Genomic DNA, 23,891 nt, shown 5'->3' on the forward strand with positions numbered 1-23,891 from the left:
TGTGTGGCTAGACGTAGCTCAAATACTATCTATAAATTTGCTGATGATGCAATCATCGTTGGCAGAATTTCAGATGGAGTCAAGAAGGTGTACAGGAGTGAGATATACCAGCTAGTTGAGTGGTGTCGCAGCAAGAGCCTTGTACTCAACATCAGTAAGATGAAAGAGCTGATTATGGACTTCAGGAAGGGTAGGACAAAGGAACATGAACTAATCCTCATAGAGGGAGTAGAAATGGAGAGAGAGAGAAATTTCAAGTTCCTGGGTATCAAGATATCTGAGGATCTAACCTGGTCCCAGCATATTGATGCAGCAATAAAGAAGGCAAGACTTTGGCTATATTTCATTAGGAATTTGAGGGCATTTGTTTTGTCACCTAAAACACTTGAAAACTTCTATAGATGTACTGTGGAGAGCATTCTGGCAGGCTGCATTGCTATCTGGTATTGTGGGGGAGGTGGCTAATGCACAACATCAAAAGAAAGAAACTACAGCAGGTTGAAAAATTAGTCAGCTCCATCTTGGATACTCTTTAAGGAGCAGTACCTCAGAAAGGCAGTGACCATTATTAAGGACACCCATCACCCAGGACATGTCCTCTTCTCTTTGTTACTATCAGGAAGGAGACACAGAAGCCTAAATTCAGGAACAGCTTTTTTTCCCTCTGCCTTAGGGGTTCTAAATAGACATTGAACCCATGAACACTATCTCACTTTTATTATTTTTGGTTTTACACTATTTTTAATTTTACTATTTAATATGTGTATATATACATTAAAGTAGTTGATTACTATTAATATATTACTCAAGAAGTAATCAATTTATTGATTTATTTTTCTGTATTTTCATATATTGCATTTTCCTGCTGCTGCTAAGTTAACAAATTTAATGAAATATGCCGGTGATATTAAACCTGATTCTGACTTTGATTCTCATTTTTGCTTTTAAATTTGAAGAAGAGAGTCAGACGAGCAAATATGCAATGGAACCTACTACTTGTTTTGGATCTTTTTATATTTAACTTTAGCTGGTGGAATCATGAATACAACACAAAGCAGAATATAAACTCAGAGCATCAGGTTTCAGAGTTCATTTCCTACGCTATTTGTAAGGAATTTGTACATCTTCCCTATGAATGTGTGGGTTTTCTCCGGGTGTTCTGGTTTTCTCCCACATTCCAGAGGCAGACTAGTTAGGAGTTTAATTGGACATTGTGAATTGTCTTGTCATTAGGCTAGGATTAAGTAAGTGGGTTGCTGGGCAGTGTGCCTCATTGGGCTGGAAGGGGCTGTTCTACACTGTATCTCTAAATAAATAAGAATATATTAAATAAAAACACTATATTTATATTCAGTAATTTAAAGTAATTGTCACAAAGATCACATTGCTTCCTTCAGTTTAACATAGTCTGGCTTCCACTTGTTTTCTGTTACTGGAGATATAGCAGCAGGAAATGGTTATACCTGTGCTTCATTTATTTTCTCAAGCCACAAATCCTCATGCATATTGTTCTTATGCTATCTTTCTTGTTGATTGGTGGTAATTCTATCTCCTCTTTCACCAATAAGCTTGGCCCAAAACTCCCTCCTAATTTTTTTTTCCAGACTTCCAAAAGTATCGTAATTATCACCTTCCACTCATTTCAGTTTCTTTACCTTTTGTCTTCTTTCCAACCTGTGAAATTTTCTCCAGGTTGCCTTCGAACATAGGAGGAATCTAGAGAAATATAATTGAAAATGTGTTGTACAGAAGTGTTTAAACCAAATTAATAACAGGTCATGGCAAGACACAATAAAAATGCCAGGCAAAGTCTAGTTGCATGATTGTACTGAACATCGGAACATATTTCAGATGGGTCAGTGATATATTATTGTCATGTTCTCACGTAGTACTTCTGACTTCCATTAACATTCATTTTTGCTGGATTAGTGTGGATGCTAATGGATTTGCCACCTGGGGACAGTAATTGGCTGTGACATTAATGATAGTGCCTTTTCTGCTCATTTAGTCAAAGAAAATTTCAGTCTACTTAACAGGAAGATTAATAAATCTTGTTTAGCTTCAAGTAATGGTTAAATAAATGTAAATTCAGTCACTACATTGATGCATTTTCCTTAATTCAATTACTTTTGAAAGGCAAACATTTATACCTGTTAGTTGAATTTCCAGTTTGAAACCAGACCATTTGATTGCCCTATAGACAATGACTGATGGGATGTAATTCTCTGGAACCATCTATTATTTAATTCTTCATGCTGATGTCTGCAATTATGCAAATGCCTTGATTATGTGTGCACGACAAACTGTTCAAATAGCAGGCCTGCTGGGATTGCAGCGGTTCTTAACCCATTTCAAGGTTCTTCCTCTGTAAGGAGCACTTTGGAGTAATGGAAGACCAGCTGGGGTATTTTAGTACAAAGTACCAAGTTTAAAGTGTGGAGCTGAATCAGCCAGGCAATGATTTCATTTTAAATATTTCTTTGCATAGTTTGGTTTAGCTGTAAGATTTTCTGAAAATGCCTGGGTGACTTTTGCAAAGATAAATAAACAACTAGATAACCAACTGGATATGACAATGTGGTGAAGCACAGCTCAAAAGCCATCAACAAATTCACCAGTGACACCTCGATTTTTGGCAAAATCTCAGATGGTGATGAGGAGGCATACAGGAGTGAGATAGATCAGCTGGTTGGGTAGTGTCACAACAACAAACGTGCACTCAGCGTAGGCACAATTAAGGAATTGATTGTGGACTTCAAGAAGGCTAAGTCAGAAGAACAGAGACCAGTTTTCACTGAGGGGTCAGCTGGGAGAAGGATGAACATCTTTAGGTTCCTGGAAGCCAACATCCCTGAGGATCTAATCTGGGCCCAACACATAAGTACATTCACAAAGAAGGCAAACCTTACTTCAGTAGGGGCAATTTGGTATTTCACTAATGACTCCAGCAAATTTCTACAGACAAATTCTGGAGAGCATTCTAATTATGGTATCACCATCTGGAAAGGTGGCTCTCTAATGTGCAGGATTGAAAGAAGCTGCAGAGGATTGTAGGTTTAGCCAGATCCATCAGTGAGAACATCTTCAAAAGGTGGGGCCTCAAGAAGGTGGAGTTAAGGACTCTCATCATCCAGAATGTGCCTATTCTCATTACCAACATCAAAGATGAGGTACAGGTGCCTGATAACCCACACTCAGTGTTTCCCTCCTCCATTGGAGTTATCAATGGCCCAGTAACACTACATCACAATTCCTCTTTTGCGTATTTTATTTTTGTGACCTACAGTAATTGTCATGTCTTGAACTGTACTTCTGCTACAAAACAACAAATTTCACAGCATATATTAGTGATACTAGACCTGATTCTGATTCTGAGCTGGAACCGGTTGACTCTTGGAAACAGGGAATAAGAATCTAGGCTGTTTTATCAACCAATGGGTTGTCTGCTCAGTGTAATATCTGTAGAGTGTAATGCAAAAGGAAATTTACTGAGGACAGTTCTGTACATTTATATTTTTTAAATTACGTAGCACAATTAATTTAATTATGTAACAGTTAAATTAAGATGGTGTAGCTAGGCAAGTAATGTATCTCAGCTAAAATATGTGGAATATGATGGAAGCAATTGTTGGTTTATGGTGATCAAATCTTCATTAGAAATTCAGCTTGACTTGGAGTTGAAGAGCTGGAGTATGAGCTTAAAAAAATGTGCTCTAAAACCAGGATGGTACAGTAACTGTTGTTCATCACTTATTTTATTATATCTTCTCAACTATTTTACAGCAATGGGTATGGAGGTGGCTGATTAGACCAATCTTGGCTCAGATATTCAGAGGTATAGGGATGCTGGTTCTTTTTTCTTCTACTTCCTTTTAGTTAGTGTCTGTTAGGAAAGAAGAGCACAAACTCAGGATATACGAGCAACACAAACAAAATGCTGGAGGAACTGAGCAGGCCAGGCAGCATCTATGGACAAAGTACAGTCGATGTTTCAGGCTGAAACCCTTTGGCTGGACTGGAGAAAAAAAAAGCTGAGGAGTAGATTTGAAAGGTGGGGGGAAGAGAGAGAGAGAAACACGAGGCAATAGGTGAAACTTGGAAGGGGGGATGAAGCAAACAGCAGGGAAGTTGATTGGTGAAAGAAACAAAAGACCACGGAAGAAAGAAAAAAGAAAAAAAGTGGGGGTGGGGTGGGGAGGGGCACCAGAGGAAGGCAATGGGCGGTCAAGAAGATAACATGAGAGAGGGACAAGGGGATGGAAAACGGTGAAGTGGGGGAGGGGAGGCATTATTGGAAGGATGAGAAATTGATTTTCATGCCATCAAGTTGGAGGCTACCAAAGAGCAAGTAAGGTGTTGTTCCTCCAACTTAAGTGTGGCCTCATCACAGCAGTGGAGGAAGCCATGGATGGACATATCGAAATGGGAATGGGAAGTGTAATTAAAATGCGGGGCCACTGGGAGATTCTGCTTGTTCTGGCAGACAAAGCGTAGATGCTGGGTCTCACCGACATACAAGAAGCCACGCCGGGAGCACCAAACACAGCATATGGTCCCAACAGACTCACAGGTGAAGTGTTGGGGCCCTGAATGGTAGTGAGGATGGAGGTGTATGGGCAGGTGTAGCACTTGTTCAGCTTGCAAGGGTAACTTCCAGGATTGAAATCAGTGGGGAGGGACGAATGGACAAAGGAGTCACGTAGGGAGCGATCCCTGTGGTAAGCAGAAAGTGGGGGAGGGGGGGAGGGAAAGATGTGTTTGGTGGTGGGATCCAGTTGGAGCTGGTGGAAGTTTCAGAGAATTATGTGCTGGACACAGAAGCTGCTGAGGTGGTAGGTAGGTGAGGACAAGAGGGACCCTATCCCTGGTGGTGGGTGGAAGGATTGGGTAAGACCAGATGTGTGTGAACTTCCTAGCTCTTTGCTTCATCTCAGTAAGTTTCACCTACCGCCTGGTGATTCTATCTCCTCTGCCCCCACCTTTCAAATGTACTCATTTTTTATCTCCAGTCCTGCCGAAGGGTTTCAGCCCAAACATCAACTGTACTTTTCTCTATAGATGCTGCCTGGCCTGCTGAGTTCTTCCAGCATTTTGTGTGTGTTGCTTGGGTTTCCAGCATCTGCAGATTTTCTCCTGTTTGTGAAATCAGGATATACCTCCAGTTATATTCAAAGCAGGGAAATCTCGTAGCTAAACAGGACTGAAGGCTCTTTTTCAGAAAGCATGCCCCATTCATAACAAGATATATGAATTGGTGGTAAAAATCACAATAGCTTGTGTGATCAAATAGCCATACACTCATTTGGTTATCAAGTGACCATGGCCTGGCATGAAAACTCTAATGCCCAGGAACAGAAAAAAGTGGAGACAGTCCAGTCCATTGCAGGCAAAGGTCTCTCCTACACAGACCACGTTTACAAGGAGCACTGCCAGAAGAAAGCAGAAGCCATCATCAAGGACCAACACTATACAGGCCATGCTCTTTTCTGACTACTACAGATGGACAGAAGGTACAGGAGCCTTAGGTCCCATATCACCACATTCAGGAGCAGTTACTACTCTTCAAACATCAGGGTCCTACACCAGTGTGGATAACTTCACTAACCTTAACACTAAACTGATTCCACCACCCACAAACTCACTTTCAAGAACCCTCGACTCATATTCTCAGTATTATTTTTATTTGTGCAATTTGTCTTCTTTTGCACATTGGTTGTACATCTGTCTTTATTTATCTATATGCTTTGAATTACTTTATTTTCCTGTAAATGCCTGCCAGGAAGTGAATCTCAAGGTAGTATATTGTGACATATACTGTACATACCTTGATAATAACTTTACTTCGACTTTTGAAGGTCCATAATAAAATATTCCATGATACTTCACATTAGAAAAAACTGGAAAAATGATGAAGAGTAGTCTTGATAATGAAGGAAGGGATATAGACAGTTGTGATGAAGTGTCTTCTCTCAGAAAATCAAGAAGCAGAGTGATTTTGGGTGAAGCTGAGAAGGAATGAGGAAGAAGACATTGACTGGAGTTGTTGTCGACAGGCCTTTGATGTGTAGTGGTATTGTTGGCTATAGTGTAAACTGAGAATTAATAGACACATGCCAGGCAATAAGCATGGGCAACTTTAGTCTACTTACTGACTAGTTCTTGGAAAGGATACATTTATGAGGTATGGAAGACATGGTTTTCAGGATCTGCATGTGGAGGGAAAAGAGCGAAGCTATGAGGAAAGAGGCTGTTTTAGATCTGGTATTGTGCAATAGTTCATTAGCTCGTTGCTATTTGTACACGTGACAATAATAAAGCTCATCCTTTGTACACGCGACAATAATAAACCAATTTCAATTTGAATTCCATTGTGTTGCCTTTAAGGCATTTGTTTAGTTTATTATATTTTTGCTTTAGTAATTCATTTGTTATTGTTTTCTAGTTAAAGCTAAGATTGTTTAAAGTAAATTCATTGTCTGTGATATATCGCGGCATGCGATGACGTCACACCCGGTTTTGCCGCGTCTTGTGGGAAAATACCAGTTTGGAGAAACGGGAAGGAGGGGGCGTATGTGTGCAGGATCAGCACGAGAAAAGTTTTCTTTCTACGCACTAGAAACATTAGTGAAGCAACGCCGTAAGTTCATAAGATAATCGATATGTTGAATTAAAAATGTTAACGCTGATTCTGTTAAAAGTAATAACGGTTGATAAAGTTTATGTTTTTTGTTATTTAAAAAGTTGTGGATAGTTTGTGTTGAAGTGTATTTAGAGCCAGTCGATGGCGTAGGTAGATTCTGACTGTATGTTGCACTTTAATGTAATATAGTTGTTGTAGTTTTACTTTTGCAAGTATTTATGATGTAAATGTGATGTCAAGAAGGAAGCAAATACTGTATATATTTTGTATTGTTTTATCAACAGTTTTCACCTTACATTAATGTGGAAGAGTGAACAGTAAATGGTTAATCTTACTGGGATCGCCTCATTGATTGGTTTATGCTTGGTGTTTAGTTCAGAGTTCTTTTACACCTGTGCGAGAACACTACATCCATAATCTTCAAAAATTCCATTGTTTCTAGAATGGCTTCTGCAGAGTTGTTGAGATTGCAACCTCATCTTCCAAGATTGGAGGGATTATGAAAGTGTGGACCTAAAGACCAAATAGCCTTATAGTGGTAGAATGGAAAGTGTAATTGATCTGGATAATGGCACCAAAACATAATATAATTGGCCAGAATCAACACAATTTTAAGTAAAGGAAATTGTTTAAAGTTGGAGTTTTTAATTGATACAACATAGAGAGCAGATACGAGCAAACTACTGGATGTGATTTATCTAGATTTTCAAAAACCTTTTGGTAGGGTATCGTAGGAGAGATTACTCAATGAAGCTGGAACCTGTGGCATTGGAAATAGTATTTATGGATGGATTGTGGATTGGTTAATGTCCAGAAATATTAGAATAAATGGATCAATATTGCATGTAAAGGTTGTGATTAATGAAATGCACCATGGATTGATGCTGGGTCTCCAACTATTAGACCATTAGAAGCAGAATTAGGGCATGTGGCCCATTGAGACTGCTCCACCATTCCATCATTACTGATATATTATTCCTCTCAATTCCATTCTCCTGCCTTCTTGCTGTAAACTTTGATGCCCAATCAACCACTACTTTAAATATACTCAGTGACTTGGCCTCCACAGACGTCTGTGGCAGAGAGTTCCAGATTCACCACCTTCTGGCTAAGGGAATTCTTCCTCTGCTTTGTTCTAAATGCATGTCCCTCTATTCTGAGGCTGTGCTCTTTGGTCCCGGACTCACCCACAAATGGAAACAGCCTCTCCATATCCACTCTATCTCGGCCTTTCAGTATTGAATAGGCTTTAATGAGATCCCCCCCTCATTCTTCTAAACTTTAGTGAGTACAGGACCAGAGACATCAAAAGCTCCTCATACAGTGAATCTTTCATTCCCAGAATCGTTCTTGTGAACCTCCTGTGGACCCTCTCCAATGCCAGAACATTTTTTCTTATATAAGGGGCCCAAATCTGCTCATAGTACTCTGACTGGGGTTTGACCAATGAACATAGAACAGAGAACACAGAAATTTACAGCGCATTACAGGCCCTCAGCCCACAATGTTGCGACGACCATGTAACCCACTCTAGAGACTGCCTAGAATTTCCCTAGCACATAGCCCTCTATTTTTCTAAGCGCCATGTACCTATCTAAGAGGCTCTTAAAATACCCTATTGTATCTGCTTCCACCACCGCCACCAGCAGTGCATTCCATTCACCCTCCACTCCCTGTGTGAGAAACTTAGCCCTGACATCTCCTCGGTACGTATTTCCAAGCACCTTAAAACTATGCCCCCTCATGTTAGCCATTTCAGCCCTGGGAAAAAGCCTCTGGCTATCCACATGATCAATGCCCCTTATCATCTTATACACCTCTATCAGACCACATCTCATCCTCTGTTGCTCCAAGGAGAAAAGGCCAAGTACACTCAAACTATTCTCATAAGGTACTCCCTCCAATGCAGGCAATGTCCTTGTAAATCTCCTCTGCATTCTGTCTATTGTATCCAAATACTTCCTGAAGTGAGATGACCAGAATTGAACACTGTACTCCAAGTGGGGCTGATCAAGGTCTTATTTGGTGCAATATTAGCTCACGGCTCTTGAACTCAGTACCACAGTTGATGAATGTGAACACACCAAACGCCTTCTTAACAACACTGTCAACCTGCGCAGCAGCTTTGAGTGTCCTGTCAACACGGACCCCAAGATCTCTCAGATCCTCCATACTGCCAGGAGTCTTACCATTTCTATTATATTCTGTATTCAAATTGGACCTACCAAAATGATCCACTTCACACTTATCTAGGTGGAAGTCCACCTGCCACTTCTCAGCCCAGTTCTGCATCTTATCGATGTCCCGCTGTAACCTCTGACAAACCTCCAGACTAGCCACAACACCCCCAATCTTTATGTCATTAGCAAACGTACTAACCCACCCTTCTACTTCTTCATCCAGTTCATTTATAAAGAATCACAAAGAGGAAAGGTCCCAGAACAGATTCCTGTGAAACAACTCTGGTCACCAACCTTCATGCAGAATACAAACCAATGCCTTATAAAGCCACACACACAATATGCTGGTGGAACGCAGCAGGCCAGGCAGCATGTATAGGGAGAAGCACTGTCGACGTTTCGGGCCGAGACCCTTCATCAGGACTAACTGAAATGAAAGAGAGTAAGAGATTTGAAAGTACTTTCGACAGTGCTTCTCCTTATAGATGTTGCCTGGCCTGCTGTGTTCCACCAGCATTTTGTATGTGCTGTTTGAATTTCCAGCATCTGCAGATTTCCTTGTGTTTGCCTTATAAAGCCTGTGCATTACATCCTTGCTCTAATAGTTGAGTCCTTTTGAAATGACTGCTAACATTGAATTTTCCTTCCTAACCATCGACTCAACCTACAAGTTAACTTTTAGGGAATCCTGCACAAGGACTCCCAAGTCCCTTTGCCTCTGTTATTTTTGAATTTTATCCCTGTTTAGAAAATAGTCTATGCCTTTATTCCTTCTACCAAAGTGCATGAACATATACTTCTTTGCACTATATACCATCTGTCACTTATTAACCATTTTCCCAAACTGTCTAAGTCCCTCTGTAGCCACCCTGCTTCCCCAACAGTACCTGTCCCTCCACTTATCCTCGTACTATTTGCAAACTTAGCCACAGAGTCATCAATTCTGTCATCTATATCATTGACATACAAGGTGAAAAGAAGCGGTCCCAAAACTGATTCCTACAGAACACTAGTCACTGGAAGCCAGAAAAGGACCCCTTTATTCCCACTCTTTGTCTCCTGCCAGTCAGCCTATTTTCTGTCTGTGCTTGTATCTTTCTAGCAATACCATGGGTTCTTATTTTGTTAAGTAGCCTCATATGCAGCTCCATGTCAAAGGCCTTTTGAAAGTCCAAGTAAACAACATCCACTGACTCTCCTTTGTCTATCCTGCTCATTATTTCCTCTAAGAATTCCAACAGATTTGTCAGGCAAGATTTCCCTTTAAGGAAACCATGCTGTTGTTGGCTTATTTTGTCAAGTGTCTCCAAGTACCCCAGAACCTCATTCTTAATAAAAGGCTCCAGCATCTTCCCACCCATTCCCACCCACTGAAATCGGGCTAGCTAGCCAATAATTCCCTTTATTCTGTCTCTCTCCATTCTTAAAGAGTAGAGTGACAATTGCAACTTTCCATTATCTGCTACCATTCCAGAATCTAGTGATCTGTCGAAGCTTGTTACTAATGCCAGTACAATCTCTCCATCTGCCTCTTTCAGAATGCTGGCGTGTAGTTCATCTTTTCTAGTGACTTATCCTCTTTAGATCTTTCAGCTTCTAAAGTACCTTCTCCTTATCAGCTACACTCACTTCTTCCCCCGACTCTCTCAAATTTCTGGCATACTGTAGTGCCTTCCACAGTGAAAACTGATGCAAAATACTTGTTCATTTTGACTGCTGTTTCTTTGACCCACGTTACTATCTTTCCAGCAGTCCAATTTCTGCACTCTATGTTACTCCTGATATATTTAGAAAACTTTTGGTTCCTCTTTTATATTGGTTTCCTTACCCTCATGTTTCATCTTTTCTCTCCTCATGATTTTTTATTTGCCTTCTGTAGCTCTTTTAAAGCTTCTTAATCTTCTAACTTCCCACAGATTTTTTGCTAATTATATGCCTCTCTTTTGTTTTTATGCTGTCTTTGGCTTCCCCTGTCAGCCATCTTTGTGTTATACTCCTTTTACAATCCACTGTAATATTGATGCTTCTGACTTTATCTTCTCCCTCTCAAACTGCCAGATGAATTATAGTGAATTACAGTCATTGAATCATAGAGACCTACAGCACAAAAAAAGGCTCTTTGGCCCATATAGTCTGTGTCAAAGTATTAATTTGCCTACTTCCATTGTCCTGTATTTGGACAATAACCCTCCATGCCATTCTCATCCATCTACCTATCCAAATTTCTCTTACGTGTTGAAATCAAACACACATCTACCAATTGTGTTGGCAGCTTATTCCACACTCTGGACACCTTCTGAGTAAAGAAGATCCCCCTCATGGTTTCCTTAAACATTTCACCTTTCACCCTTAAACTATGACCACTAGACATTGCCTCACCCAACACAGTGGAATAAAGCCTGCTTGCATTTATCCTACCTATACCTCTCAATTTTGTATACCCCTATCTCTCCTCAATTTTCTATATTCTAGGGAATAACGTCCTAACCTATTCAATCTTTGCCTATAACTCAGGTCCTTAAGTCCTGGCAGCACCCTTGTAAATTTTCTCAGCACTCTTTCAATCTTATTTACATCCTTCTTGTTGGTAGATGACCAAAACAATATTCTAAGTATTCAAAATCAGTATTCTAAATCAGGCTTCAAAATGTCTTATACAATTTTAACACAACATCTCAACTCCTGTACTCAAACATTACTTATGAAGACCAATGTGCCCAAAGCTTTCTTTATGACCCTATATACCTGTGACACCCCTTTCAGGGAATAATGGATCTGTGTTCACAGATTCCTCTGTTCTTCCACACTTTTTGATGCCCAGATGCTCACTATGTAAGACCAACTCTGGCTGATGCTCCCAACGTGCAACACCTTACACTATCTGCATTAAATTCTATCTGTCATGGTTCAGATCCCATTGCAAGCTTTGATTGTCTTCTTTACCCCCAGACTTGCTGTCATCCATTATCATCCAAATCAATGATACAGATGACAACCACCAATGGATGCAGCACCAAACCCTTGGCACAACACTTGTTACAGGCCTCTAGTCACTGAGACAGCTATCTACCACCAATCTCTGGCTTCTCCCACGAAGCTCATGTCTAATCCAATTTACTACTTCATCTTGAATGCCAAGTGACTTAATGATCTTGAAACCTCCCTTGCGGTACCTTGTCAAATGCCTTGCTAAAGTCCATGTAGACAACACCCACAGGCCTGACGAAGGGTCTCGGCCCGAAACTTTGACTGCTCGTTTCCATGGATGCTGCCTGACCCACTGAGTTCCAAAAGCGTGTTGTATTTGTTGATCCACTGTCTTGTCCTCATCAAATTTCCCCATAACTTCCCCCAAAAACTCTATAAGATTGGTTAGAAATGATCTATCACTCAAAAAGTCATGTTGACTAACCTTAATCAGTCTCTGTCTATCCAAATACTAATACTGTATATCTGATCTCTTAGAATTACTTCCAATAGCTTTCCCACTGCTGATGTCAGGCTTACTGGCCTATAATTTCCTGTCTTAATCTTACAGCTTTTTTAAACAATGGAATGGCATTAGCTATCCTCCAAACCTACTGTACCTCACTGTGGCAAAGCACGTTTTAAGTATCTTTTCTGGAGCCCCTGCAATTTCTGCACTAGTGAGGGCTGAAGGGTACGTCTTGACAGGGCCTGAGGATTTATTCTCCCTAATTTGCCTCAAGTCAGTGACCATCTCCTCTTCTGTAATCTGTATAATGTCCTTAACCTAGCTACTGCTTTGCCTCACTTCTACAGATAGTGTCCATCTTCTGAGTAAATACAGATGAAAAAAACTCATATAAGATTTCCGCCATCTCTTTTGTTTGCATGCATAGATGACTACTATTCTGATCTTCCAAAGGACCAGCTATCCTTTGCTCTTAAGATATCTTCTATCCTTTTGCTCTTAACATATCTATAGAAACCCTTAGGATTCTTATTTGCCTTGTCTGCTAGAACAACCTTATGCCTTCTTTTACCCTTCCTGATTTCTTTCTTAAGTGTTCTCTTCCATTTCTTATACTCCTCAAGTACCTCATTTGTTCCTACCTGCTTATACCTGCTATGTATCCCCTTCTTTTTCTTAGCCAGGGCCTCAACATCTCTTGGAAACAAAGGTTCCCTAAACATGTTATCCTTGCTTTTATTCTGACAGGAATATCCAAACTCTCTCTTTTTCAAAATTTCTCTTTTGAAGGCCTTTTACTTACCATGTGCACATTTGCAAGAAAACAGCCAGTCCCTTGCCAAATCCTTTCTGATACCATCAAAATTGGCCTTTCTCCTGTTTAGAATCTCAACCCAATGGCCAGACCTATTTATTTCCATAATTACCTTGAAACTAATGGCATTATGATCACTACATGCAAAGTGATCCCCTACACAAACTTTTGTCAACTGCCTTGTCTCATTCCCTAATAGGGGATCTAGTATTGCACTCTTTCTAGTTGGGACTGGTGTTTTGATTAAGGAAATTTTCCTAACCACGTTTGACAAACTCTTTCCTATTCAACCTATTTACAGTATTTGGAGTCTCAGTCAATATGTGGAAAGTTAAAATCAACATATCATCACAACCTTATGTCTCTTGCAGCAATCAGTGATCTATCTACAAATGTGATCTCTCTATAAATCGCATGAACTTTTGGGTAGTCTATAATATATTTCCTTTCTATTTTCCTCGGTTCCACCCATAAAGATTCACTAGGCAAACTCTCTAGTCTGTCCTGTCTGAGCACTATTGCGGCATTTTCCCTGACTAGTAATGCCACCACTCCCCTTTTAATCCCTCCTGCTCTGTCACATCTAAAAGAACAGGACCTTGGAACACTGAGCTACCAGTCCTTCGTCTCCTGCAACAAAGTCTCACTAATGGCTGCAATGTCATAATTCCATATGCTGATCCACGCCCTAAGCTCATCTGCCTTTCATAAAATATTCTCTCATTGCATTGAAGTATTTGCAGCTTGGAATATTAGTTCCACCATGCTCAAAATTTTGTTTATATGGAGGCTTAACAACATCTTTTTTCCATTATTTGTTCTGGCATGCTGGTTTCTATCCTCCTGCAACTCTAGTTTAAACCCTCATGTACAACTCTAGCAAACTTTCCCATTAGGATATTAGTCCTTCTCCAATTCAGGTGCAAACCACCCCCTTCTGTACAGGTCCCACATTCCCGGGAAGGGAGCCCAGTGATCCAAAAATCTGAAGCCCTCCCTCCTGCACTATCTCCTCAGCCACATATTAAACTGTATGATCTTCCTATTTCTACCCTCAGTAGTTTGTGGCATGGGTAGCAATCCTGAGATCACCATCCTGGAAGTCCTGCCCTTTAACTCTCTGAACTCACATTGCAGGACTTTGTCATCCCTTCTACCTGTGTCATTGGTATAGATGTGAACCACAACCTCTGTCTGCACACCCTCCAACTTAAGAGTTTCATGGATACTATCCAAGATGTTCCTGATCCAGGCATCTGGGAGGAAACATATCATCTGGGAATTTCATTCTCATCTGCGAAACGTCCTTTATGTTCCCCTAATCAATGAATCTCCCCTATCACTACCACACATCTTTTCTCCCCCTCCTTCCCTTCGGTGCCGCAGAGCAATACTCAATGACAGTGATGGTGGCATTCCCCTGCTAGGTCATCTCTGCAACAGTATCCAAAGTGGTATACCTGTTGTTAAGGGGAATGCCCACAGGGGTAGTCTGCACTGGCTGCCTATCCCTTTCCCTCTCCTGACTGTCACCTATTTACCTGTATCCTGCACCTTGTGTGTAACTAATTCCCTATGTGTCCTATCTACCAATCCCTCAGCCTCCCGCATGATCTGGAGATCATTCACTTCCAGTTCCAACTCCTTAACATGGTCTGTTAGACGCTGCAGCTGGTATCTGGTCAAGAATACCATCTGCTTTGTCAAAGAGGGGAAAAGACCAACAGAACACCAGAAAGCAACTCTTCACTGCATAGGACTGGAAGCTAAAAGCAGACCTGGAGAAAACAGCTGCAGTTCCTTCTCCACATCACAGAGACTACATTGCCACCTGACTTGTGATGTGGCCCAACTCATTGAAGCACGTTCTTATGCTTGAGCTTACCGTGCTGTGGGAAGAACACGTGGAGGAGGCCTACGAGCGGAAAAGAGCCAAGTATGAGGATCTGATGAACAACTGCCAAAGAAGAGGCTGGAGAGTAAAGTGTTGGCCCATGGAGGTCAGGTTTCATGGCTTTGCGAGCCAGTTGCTCTGCAAAGTATACACTGCACTTGGAATCACGGGAGAGAGAAGAAGAAGAGGCATTTCTACCACCACAGCCACAGCAGAGAAAGCGTCAAGATGGCTCTGGATAAAGAGGGCAGATCCATTGGTTGCTGCTAGGGTACAGGCCAGAGTCTGATCAATCCCAGTTGGGTCACCTGGGCGAGGATGTATGATGTCGAAAGACCCGAAACACCTGACGACCCCAGGTAACATCAGTGATGTTGTGCCCTAACTTAGTATCATGCAGATGTTTCTATGAGAAGGGACACTGGACAGTGACACTGCCTGCATTCCAATATCCCACAGCAGGAGCATTCCACTATCCTGCCTTGCATTCCCGCTCCTCTAGGTGTGGAATTCAAAATAAAAGAAAGAATAAATAACAAAAAAAAAATCTACCTCTGGCCTATCCTCCTCTCTGAAGCCTTAAGTCCCCACTCTAACACTGGCCCACTCACATAATAACCACTTAACTTCTTTTTATTGCATCTTTCCAAGTGCGTATTTATTCTGTGAATGGGCCTTCCACTCCATTAGACTTCCTACAGCCCTAGTAGAAGGCTTACGCTGGCTTGACTTTCCAAAATGTATCTCTTCGCACTTATCAGAGCAAGACACACACGATGCTGGTCAGGCAGCATCTATGGAAATGAACAAACAGTCAACGTTTCAGGCCGTGTGTGTTGTTCTGCATTTCCAGCCTCTGCAGAATCTCTCTTTTTTATACTTTCCACTTATCATTTGCCAGTCCTTGACCCACTTCTGTCAGATAAAGATCCCCCTATAATCTACAATAACCTTCTTCACTATCAACAACATCTCCTAATTTCTTTATATTCTTTATTTTTGACATGAGCCTTATATTTTAGTATCATTACTTTATGTATATTAACATTGAGGCAATAATAATTAAGACACTTTAACATTGTTTTAGACAATGATATTAAAGCTAGTGACTAAAATCTAGTGTAAAATGCGTGAACTTTGGAGAATCAAATTCATTTGACAGCCATACCTTAATGCATGTGTATCCTGTCATTCATCCACTGTTGCCTTTTAAGGCTGAGAACAGTAACATTAGCAAATATAAATGATTACTTTATGAAGGTTACAGTTTTCTGTCTGTGCCAGGACAGAATATTAACATATACTCTAATTGTCATTATATTAATATTACCACAGTGTGGGCTGCTATCTTATTAAATGTATTTGTTACAGGAAGCAAACATCTGGTCAGTGTAATAGTCAGTGTGAATTTATTTATTTGATTCTGTACCACTGCAAAGAGGTTTTTCTAAAACAAAGGTGTTGATTGTTGGATTGCGCTAGCTAATGTACTGCAAACACTAATTGATGAGTGAAAAATTGCAGATGCTGGAAAATGAGATCAGAAAATTCTGCAAGTGCTGAATAGTTCAAATAGCTTCTGTGGAGAAAGAAACAGTTAACTTTTCTGGTCAATAACTTTTCATCTGAACTTCAGTTTTCCCAGTTATTGAACTGAAGGGGTTCACCATTTTTTAGCCATGAACTTTAATCAGATGCTGGAGAAGAATGCCCAGATTTGCAAACAACATCACACAAATGTTAAAGATTTGAAGTGAATCAAATAAATATGCACTGTGGGCTAGCAATCCTCAGAATATTAACTTGCATTGCGTCGTTATCTGTGTAATTCAGTGGTCAGGTTTCCCATACTAAAACAGACTGCATTAACTGCGTCATTTCTGAGACATTGTGAAGTGAAATATAAAAACAGTTATTTCTTTTTATTTCTCACAGAAAGTTTGAAAGCAATTGCTTAGAGGAGGTGTTTTCTAATGTCCTAAGCAATAGTTTTCACTTGTCTACCAATAATAACACAAAAAGGAAAGAACAAAAATTCCAATAGCCTAATGTTTTACAAGTTTCTTTTGACTAGTTGTCTGACTCATTGTTGGCATCTTTGATCTATTATTGACATCTTTGCATGCTGGTGTAGCAACAGGAATAATAACTGATACTTTCAGAATTCCTGTAAGGAGTGACAAGCAAAACGAATCAAGTATGCCACAATCACTGACAGCTTTCAAGAGAACAGCCATTTTTCTTTAGACAAAGAAAACAGGTTTTTTAATATATTGGACATCTCAATATTAAGCTCTTGCAACTGAAATCGTCAATGCAACATATTCAGTGAGAGAGTAACCCTTCCCCCATCTCATAAACTGCATGCAAATTACTGATTCCCTTTGATGGACAGCTAGGAAACTCACAGGCTGAGTGGTTCAGTGAGAAAATTGCTAAAACACATTTGTCATTTTGATGGTTCTACCAAGCCTTAGACAGAGTCCCTGTTGGGTTTTGTTTGGCCTGAATGTGAGATGTCAGATCCATCCATGTGAAGAAGTTTCTTGCAGATGTGTCACTGAGTGTAACAGACAGGGACAGGTATATTGGGAACCTAAACATTGTGGTTTGATCCCCTGTGCAGATGGCCTGAAATAATTCAATGCCATAGTTTTACCACAAAACTGTTTTAAAATTAACTAATGAAGTATAATTTCTTTTGTGAAGTGCTTCTATAATACAGAAGAATACATCACAATATAGTATACATTGATGTAATATTCTTCCTTGCATGTGTAATATTATTCAGCTGACAATCTAAATTTTTATCCTTCCAATGATCATTTTACTTTTTCTTTTTGAGTATTTAGATCATCTGCAAGAGTTTTCTGTTAAAATGATTGGGAACTTAAGAGTTTCACTTTATTTAGCGTAAAAGATTCAGGGATATTAGCAAGGAGATAACCAATATCTAAATTTTCGAACAGTGTTGAAAATTCAAGATCTCGCTGTTAATATGAAGCACATGGGTGTTGATATACAAACCTATCACCGAAGTAGAAAACTCTGATCATTGCAAATGAATAGTTGAGTGCCAGATTTTAGTTGCTTTGAGAAATATAAAAATGTCAAAACTTAATTTGTCATTTTTCTTTGATTCTCACTCAGTGTATAGTCTGACTTTTTTTTTCCACTTTCTGCATATGATTTGGAATTGAATTTATTTGCTCTACAAGTTTTGTTTATTTTACCATCTTTTTTCTCTGAGGAAATGTATGGTTGCTTTCCCAGATTTCTTACCTTTCTGAATCTGACTTGATCTACAAACAAAAAGGAAACAGCTGGTAGATCAATGAGTCAAGCAGCATCTGTGGAAGGAAAGGAATTGTCAATGTTTCAGGTCCGGACCCTGTATCACACCCACTGAGTTCTTCCAGAAGTTTGCTTTTTGCTTCAAATTTCAGGACCCACTACTTCTTCTATTTCTATCCACCAGCATTTGAAGTAACGTGCTAGATGATAAATCTAAAAGACTCAATGTGCAAGGGGAGGTCTGATGAATGGCTAGGAATAAGTCTAGCCACCTAATAACAGTCTAAACATTCGATTAAAAAAAACTGTTGCAACCAGGTGGCAGAAATCTGTCAGGAGAGTTGCAGCTTCCTGTAATGATATTGAGAAAGGTTCAGCTTTATTTGAAAAATTTTCTTCTGAAATGACTCAAATAAAAATTAATGTCATAATCTATCTGAAATGGCCTTAATAAAGTCAAATCAAATCCTTGATTTTTTGGCAGGGATGGAAGCTGCTGCTGTATTCAGAACTTTAAGCATTAAATTTAGACTATTAATTTCATTAAACCATTTACTTTAACAAAATTTTGAATAATTGTGATCAGTTAAAAACTCAGACCAAGATCTGAAAAAATCAAAATGCATCTGAAGTCTGCAGCAAGGTCAGATGTACTGAGTGTGTAATGAGTGGGAGGTTGTGCGGCAGCCATTATCTTCCCTCTGACAGGAGAGCAGCTCACTGACCTGGCACGCGAACAAATGGAGAGCAAAACTCTAGGGTGAGATGTAAATTCCCGCTTCACTCCCTCATGAATGCTACGTCTCTGGGATGTGGTTTGCTGACCTATAAAATAAGGTTATTTGTATACTGAATGACAGTGACAGTGGTGCTCCAATTAGTTGACTGGTTGGATAAAAAGAAGAATGATGATCACAGATTAATATAAAACCCTATCAGGGTGAAATATGACTTTCAAATAGACTTCTACAAAGCCTCTAGATGGCACCTATAATGTACTCAATAATGTACATGACACATATTTATCTGTGAATCCTGCTTTCGACTGTATGTTCTAAAGTGAATACTGAAAACCAAACCTGAAAAAAATCCAATGAACCATTAAAAAAAAGAATTGCTAGAAAATAGCCAGAAGAGCAAATCTGTTTATTTACTTTCTTTTATTCTATCGGTCCATTATTTTTGTTCTTTCTACTTACATTTCTATCACAATAATCGATTAATGTAAATAACATCTTTCGGATCTACTTAGCATGTTATATCATTCCTCTTTGTGCCTTTTGGAGCATCGGGTGGCAACCTTGCTGTTTCTTTAGCAGTTTGTCTGTTTTTTTTTATGAGGCTGAGTTGTTAGCTTGACACTCACCACAGCACGGATGGAAAATGTGCAGGGAGCCGGCTTGACTCAAACCCAGGAACGCTCACTGCGAAGTCTGGTGCTGATGCCACTATACCACCGGCCAGCTACTTAACATGAGTAATATAAAAATAAATTAATTGTTACAATTTTATTGAGAAGTGCCAGCACTCATTGAACTGGATATGTTTTAATTGCACAGAATGAGCTGTATATTGAAATAAACAATCATATTTTCCACATGATGTGTAACATAATAAATGTGTTAATGAACTAATAAGTCAGAGGTGTGGATCTTGGCTTCTGAGTTCAAAATACAAGAGCAGTTCTAAAGATTTGAATTGTTATGAGAAAAACTGATATGAGTAAAATACCTGGAGATGACATTATTTAAAAGGATTACTGATTCACTAATGGACCTTTAGTAAGAAATGCTTGTATTGTTACCAAGTCTAGCTCAATTGTGATTTCAGACTAATTTTTGAAAAGCTTTCACTTGTATCCAATCACTACAAAAATGCTATTACACACACTATAATGTTTCATGTGAGAGACTTCCACTGTTACACCTCTGTTATCTACGGTGTCATCTACAACCTCCAAACCACTCATCCTGAAGGTTTCTTTATTGTTGTTGGTGGCTTCAATCATGCCAATTTACAAACAGTCCTGTCAAGGTTCCACCAGCATGTCAGATTCAAAAGCAGAGGGGAGAGTATGTTAGATCTGGTTAATACCAACATTCCTGGAGCTTACAGGGCTGCCCTCTGCCCTTATCTTGGATGTCCACTGTGTGACTCCCTGCCTCCAGACCACTGGTGAAACGAGTCAAACCAATTTGCAGGGAGATCAGGACCTGGCCAGAGAGTACCGCCTGAGTGCTGCAAGATCGTTTCAAAAGCATGGACTGGAGCATACGTGGCTACCTATGATCATCAGGTCCACGTTGAGCAATGTACAGAATTGGTTACTGGTCACACTGGAAGATGCATTGAGGTTGTTACTGTGATTGAACACCACACTGCAAGGGGAAATCGCAACCCACAGCTGACTGCAGCGGTTTGTGCACTGCTTAAGGAACGGGATGCTGCCTTCAGATTGGGGGGTAAGAGGACTCCGAGGTCAGCAAGAGAGGTGCTCTCAAAAGCCATCAGGAAGGCAAAACGAGAGTCTGTGCAAAAAATTCACTGCACACAGTGTATGTGGCAAGGTATACAAACTACAACAGATTACAAGTCCAACTTGTGCATCAACAACAATGACAACACTCTTCCCGATAGGCTGAATGCCTTCTATGCACAATTTGTGACATCAGGGAAAGTCCCCTTTCCTATGTGCAGCCAAGGTGAGGAAGGCTCTATCCAAGGAAAACCCACCCAAAGCTGTGAAGCCAGACCTGCCTGGTCAGGTGCTGAGTGATTGTATGGCCCAGCTCACAGATGTTTTAACGGACATCTTTAACAACTTTTTGCAACCGTTCACTGTCTCTGTCAAGCTTCAAGCAGGTCACCATCATTCTGATGCCCAAAAATGCAATGGGAACTCGCCTAAGTGATTACTGCCCAGTGGCACCGACTTATCAATCATGAAGTGCTTTGAGTGGCTGGTAATGGGCCTCCTTCAAACTACATTGGACCCTTTCCCTTTTGCCTACAGCTCAAACTAGTCCATGATGATGCTATAGCCTCTGCCCTTCCCTCCATCCTGTCCCACCTAGAAAATGATGCCTCACACACAAGGATATCGTTCATCAATTTCAAATCAGCATTTAACCTGATCAACTTCAGGATTCCGGTTGGTAAACTGTCATTGTTGGGACTCAGCTTCACTCTCTACCACTGGATCTTAGGTTCCTTCGTGGAAAAACCACAGTCAGTCTGAGTTGGTAACAATAGTTCAAGCTCCATCGTGCAGAGCACTGTGCCCCACACACCTGCCCGCTCAGCCCATTGCTGGCTCATGACTGCACTGCCAGATCTGCCTCAAATCACACCATCATCTCAGCTGATGGTACAACAGCGTGTGGCCTCATCAGCCACAATGATGAGTTAGCATACAAAGAGGAGGCAGAGAGGTTTCTCTGACTGCATCATTTTGTGGTACGAAAGATTCATGCCATCGGGCCGCAAGACCCTACAGACAATAATAAAAACTGTTAAGACAACCACCGCAATCTCCGTTCCCCTTTTTATGACATTTACCAAGAACATGGTATACGAAGGGCCAAAAGCATCGTTGAGGATTCCTCCCAACCATCCCACAATGTCTTTAACTTATTAACATCAGAAAGGAGGTACAGAAGCATCAGAGCTACGTCTGCCAGATTGGGTAAGAGCTTCTCTCCTAGGGTGTGTGACTAATGAATGCTCTCCACCATCAAGGTCTCGTCACCAGGACAACAGGCTGGTGACTGTTACTCTACTCTATATTGTTCACCTGTGCTGTGCACTTCACATGCATTTTGAATTATATTTTATTACCTTATTTGTGTGGTAATATTTTGTTTTATGCGCTGCATGTGATGTATGTATTGCACTGCGGACCAGAGGAACATTGTCTCGTGAAGTTGTATGTATGATAACTCTGATCACAATAAACTTGAATTTGAACTATGCTGGTTCTTACTTCTCTAAAGCCTAGAAGTTAAAAATCTTCCTTATGTTTTCATTTTCCATGCCTTTGTTACCACCATGCCCTACCCCACCTCCACCCCCCATTTGATTGTGTTGGAAGCAGCCCAGTTCATCACAGGCAGGGAAAGCCCTCCCCACCAATTAGCAAGTCTATATGGAGCACTGCCATAAGAATTCAGCATCCATCATCAAGGACCCCTATCATCCAGGCCATGTTCTCTTGCTGCTGCATTGGAACGGAGGTTTAGGATCCTCGGTCCCACACCACCAAGTTCAAGAGCAACCATTCGACTCCTGACCAGCGTGGATAATTTCACTCAACTCAACTCTGAACTGAGTCCACAGTCTATGGGCCCACTTTCAAGGAATGCACAGCTAATTTTCACTATATTATTTATTTACTTACTTGTTTAAATTTCCACAGTTTGTTTTATCTTGCACATTGATTGTCAGTCATTGTGTGTAGTTCTTCATTTATTCTATTGTATTTTTTTACTGTGAATACCTGATAGAAAATGAAGCTCAAAGTACTATATGGTGACCTATACATCCTTTGATAATAAATTTACTTTGAACTTTGAACCCCAAAGAAGTCTCAGTTTTTCCAACTCATCCATTTCTCCACATTTTGTGCTTTTCATCTTGTAATTGTGAGGAAAAAAATATCATCGTAAATGTGAGCAGATGTTTCATTGAATTATGTGTTTTACACCTGTTAGATCTTCTGATATGACTTGATATTTTGTCCAGAATGCTTATAGAGTAAGTTCATGGATGGCATAATCCTCAGTGTCATTCTCCCTCATCCCATAGCGACTAATTTCCTGACCTCTATTGGAGTTGGTATTAAAAGAACTGAGGGCCAAACACCTTACCCACCTTCTCCCATCTTTGCCCACCACTGGAGCCAAGTTGAACATTGAGCAGGATTTAATGATCTGACTAGGACGGCAAGACAAGTACAGTTCTTCTGCTCCCTCAACTGTCCCACTGCCCTTCTAGCCCTTTTCACAAATCTGAACCATTACCTTCCCTTCAGCACATTCTAACATTGAGCCACCAGACAAGTTTTCTTTCTCATTTAATTTATCCTTGCCTTATTCTTGGTCCTTCACATCTATTGCATTCTCGTTCCATTTTAAAATTCTTGCCATACAATCATAAGATATAGAAATAGAAATAAGCCATTCAGCCCATTGAGTCAGTTTCATAATTTTTGATCAATTATATTTTTTTTTCATTTTCTCCTGTCTTCTCCCCGTAAGCCTTAACCCCATTACCAATCAAGAAGACTTATTTCCCACAGCCTTCTGTGGCAATAAATTCTGGCTGAAGAAATTCCTCCTCATCTCATTTCTAAGGAACTGTCCTTTATTCTGAGGCTATGCGAGTATTCACTTCCCCTCCTTGCTCTCCCTTCAATTTGATATTGGGATTTTTTGGGTCAATCTCCATTCTAATTCTTCCAAAGCAGACAATGGGACGACACAGGCCCACTCACTGCAAACTGTTAATCCATACAGACAGTTGAAAATTGGCACAATAGCTGAGAACATAACAAGTTATTTCTACAGGCTCAGACCTGCTCTCCCTTGCACCTTTACAACTTCAAAGATTTAGTACAACTCTTGCCAATCCCAAGA

At 40.3% G+C, this 23,891-nt stretch overlaps 1 long non-coding RNA gene across 5 annotated transcripts in view; it reads right to left on the reverse strand.

Moving 5' to 3' along the window:
• The window catches only part of LOC132404435 (uncharacterized), a 41,347-nt gene that overhangs the window by 2,002 nt on the left and 15,454 nt on the right, over positions 1–23,891 (reverse strand). For 4 of the 5 annotated variants that reach the window (XR_009515539.1, XR_009515536.1, XR_009515538.1 and 1 more), the window contains exons 2-5: positions 19,625–19,722; positions 18,984–19,083; positions 18,247–18,314; positions 1,656–1,716 (exon numbers count right to left, since the gene is read on the reverse strand). This is a non-coding gene — a long non-coding RNA (uncharacterized LOC132404435). The remainder of the gene's footprint in view (positions 1–1,655; positions 1,717–18,246; positions 18,315–18,983; positions 19,084–19,624; positions 19,723–23,891) is intronic. The other variant, XR_009515540.1, reaches the window with a different exon arrangement.

The sequence above is a fragment of the Hypanus sabinus genome, chromosome 14 (genome assembly GCF_030144855.1).
Source record: "Hypanus sabinus isolate sHypSab1 chromosome 14, sHypSab1.hap1, whole genome shotgun sequence".
In the NCBI taxonomy this organism is placed as follows: Eukaryota; Metazoa; Chordata; class Chondrichthyes; order Myliobatiformes; family Dasyatidae; genus Hypanus; species Hypanus sabinus.